We start from the raw sequence: 3,377 nt of genomic DNA, 5'->3' as shown, positions 1-3,377 counted from the left end.
TTCAAGGATTCCAGAATCTAAGTTGTGTTTGAAGAAAGCCACATTAAGGGTTCATTTTTGCACAGTTGCTGGAGTGGTTAACAGAAATTAGAAGCTAATCACCTATGTGGATAAATTGTGTTTAGTATCTTTCCAGTGATGCCAGCTGAGTACCAGAGAAAGAGTTTACCCAGAGTACAAAAGCAAGGTCAGTGTTTGTGACTCACAAGACTCAATTTTGTTCATAGCAAGGAAAAAGTAGAGAAGAAAAGCGGGCAGACATGCAAGGTTAAAAAAAAAAAAAAAAAAAAAAAAGGGGGGGTGGAGTTATTTCTTCCCCATTTTGTTTTCCTATTAAAAGTCATTAACAAAGACACAGATTATGATTAAGAAAGAAAGAAAGAAAGAGCTTAGAATTAAGTGTTTCTGAGATATTTAGGAATGGGAATCGTCTCATCTCCTCCTAGATATATAAATGTATGTAGTAGAGATACATTCAGCTGAGCAAATCCCACAACTTTGCTCAGTCTTTTTGGAGTCAGTAGGGAGGAATAACCTTAAAGTTACAGTTTCTTGAATCCATTTTGAATTGTTAATTTAGGAGCACCTACATTCTACCTGATGAGTTCCAAACTGCAAATCCTTCAAAAAAGTACCGGCACAAAATAACACCTAGAAAAAGTGATTTGACTGAAAGTTTGATTCCAGCTGACCTGAGCTGCTAGACACTGCTTCAAACATCTCCATGTAATTAGTATAAATGCTGCCTGTGTCTTTCTTGACTTTTTTTAACATTCTTTTTGAATACAATACAGTACATTTTTATTCTTGACAAATGCAAAACCTAATTTTTTACTTAATCCCATGAGTTCTGCACTGCTAGAGCTCCTGAACACAGTGAGGTGATCTGTTTTAGAACAATGGAGAAGAAGATTGGGTCCATCCTGATCACTCAGCATCAGTATCATTTCCTATCCAGAAAAAAAAAAAAAAAAAAAAAAAAAAAAAAAAAAATGATGTGAGAAGTTAGAGCTTCTCACATCTTGAAGTAGATGATGTAATGGGAAGACAAACACAGCCACTGTCATGGAAAAATAAACCTTGTTTCTCTTTTTAAATACAATCTTATCTATCTCTGTGCAAAGCTGTTTCTTAAAAATAATGAATTTTCCATTTCCTTGTCTCTTCTCTTTTCTTAGTGGCTAATCTTATGCTATCAACTAAGTCTGAATAAAAACATCAATTTGGTTGTTCCTTGAATGGCTTGGGTTGGAAGGTACCTAAAAGATAACCTAGCTCCAACCTCCCTGCCACAGACAGGGATGCCACATCAGGTTGGCCAAAGCCCCATCCAACTTGTTCTTGGCCAAAGTTATTTCTCGACGAGGATGGGATTCGAACCCACGCGTGCAGAGCACAATGGATTAGCAGTCCATCGCCTTAACCACTCGGCCACCTCGTCATGTAGGGATTTTGTCCTTTAAAGGAAAACAACTGTGTTTGCTAGGGCATGCCTGTGCTTCTTAGGAGTAATGTTATTTCAATTAGCAGATTGGAATAGCTGTGGATGGAAGTAAACGAGGATTTGTCATTACCCAAACTGTATCCAGCAACAATTTGAGGATTCTTCTGTTGTTATCCAATGCACACCTGTATGTGTACAGAAATCGGGCTTAAGTTCAACAGTTCATCATCATTATTATTATTTTATAACGTATATTATTATAAAATACCCTCAGAGGCTTGCCCAAAACAGACTGCAAGAGATTATACCAGTCTCCCTGTAAATCTGGAACAGAGATCTGTAGCTGAAGCAATCCCATCCCACCATTCTGTCATAACCTCTAGAGCTATCTTTATTTTAGAATAATTCTGTAAGTCCGTATAATTCACACACACTACTTCAGGATGTGGAGTGGTCAGGGCCCATTCTCTGTCTGTGGTGCCAACTGATAAAGTCTGACCATATCCTTAATTTTAAACTTTATTATCCTCAAGGCATTTTACACAAAATCAAGTTACACAAAATCAAGCCAACGCTGCTTTGGCATGTGGAACTGATCTGTGACCTATGCTAACTCCTTTATCATGCCCAAATCATTTGGGAGAATGGTAATTGTCTTGGACCATTATTGTGCCAGGGACATTGTTTATAATTTAACAGCACAGACACTGAAGTGTCCCCCCCAAATTCTGGTGCCAGTAGATTTATTACTTATAAATATTTCCTTTGTATACATAATGGCCAATACTTTCTGTTTATATTGTGTGGATAACATAAATTTAGTATTAGAAAAGCAAAAAAGATCTCCGTGGTGTGAAATGAATGCTTTATTAAATTTACTTAATGAATTATTACTTAATTCATGGTTAATCAATCATTTTGTCTCTGCAATCCAATTTCAAAATACCTACCCTGCATGATGCAGCTGTTGAGAAAGAAGTTTCCTGCTGCTCTGTGCCTGGTGTGTCTCTTTGAGGTTGCACAAGTTGGTTAAATTAATCATTCTGCATTCAACATCAGCTCAATCAACATGCACATTGATGCTGCTGCAGGCAATGGGTTCTCATATGATGCTGGGATGCATGGGTTTCCATGCTGCTAATTGATGAGTTCATACAGTTTCATTAGCACGCTGAGAGTATGCAGTGCATCTTCCGCCTTTACAGAACCTGAGATTAATCTAATGTGAGTCATTTGGAAGAAACAATCTTGCATGCAATATGATGAACTTTATATTGGCTTGCTTATTGTGATTTTTTAATGACCACAGTGCTTTTAGTTAGAAGTTAGTTTTTTGTTGTTGTTGTTTTTTTCTGGAAATCAAACAAAAGGAAAAAGAACTGATCTGTTTTCTGGAACATACTTGAGTTGTTGTAACATTCCAAAAGCTATTTAGGATGAGAATCTTATGCCCTAGTTTATGTGCCAAGCCCTTAGGAGTTAGATTCAGTTTGCAAATTAGGAAATTTAAGTATTTTCATGAGGTTATCCACATGAAAGCTGGTGGTCTGAGCTCTCATTATAATCAATAGACATCTAGATAGCTGAGTCAGTGAAGTTTAGAAAGCAATTCACTTCACTTCACTTCACTTCACTAGACACCTGGAAAACTGGAGGATTTAGGTGCCTAAATATAAACATCAGATTCTGTAGGATATCCTGCTGTTGTTCCCAAAGTGTTGGGTTTTTCCATGGATCCTTTGTCACAGCTAGCAGCATTCCATTGATGTCTTGGATGTTCTGCACCAGGAACCTCTGTGTGAGCAACTGAACCTACACGTGATAAGATGAATTCTATTGACTCTGCTGACTAGATCTCCACTAACCTCAGCTTGGACACCAGTGTCAGTATAAGCACATCAGACTGAACTGACAAGGGAGATGTTTAGGTATG

General features: G+C 37.5%; 1 non-coding gene across 1 annotated transcript; it reads right to left on the bottom strand.

Moving 5' to 3' along the window:
* Positions 1–1,359: 1,359 nt before the first annotated feature.
* Positions 1,360–1,441, bottom strand: TRNAS-GCU. Its single transcript has one exon. It is a non-coding gene; the product is annotated as a tRNA-Ser (tRNA).
* Positions 1,442–3,377: the final 1,936 nt, after the last annotated feature.

The sequence above is a fragment of the Aythya fuligula genome, chromosome 2 (genome assembly GCF_009819795.1).
Source record: "Aythya fuligula isolate bAytFul2 chromosome 2, bAytFul2.pri, whole genome shotgun sequence".
Taxonomy (NCBI): domain Eukaryota; kingdom Metazoa; phylum Chordata; class Aves; order Anseriformes; family Anatidae; genus Aythya; species Aythya fuligula.
Note: the sequence above shows the minus strand (reverse complement) of the source record. Positions and strands in the feature narration are given on the sequence as shown.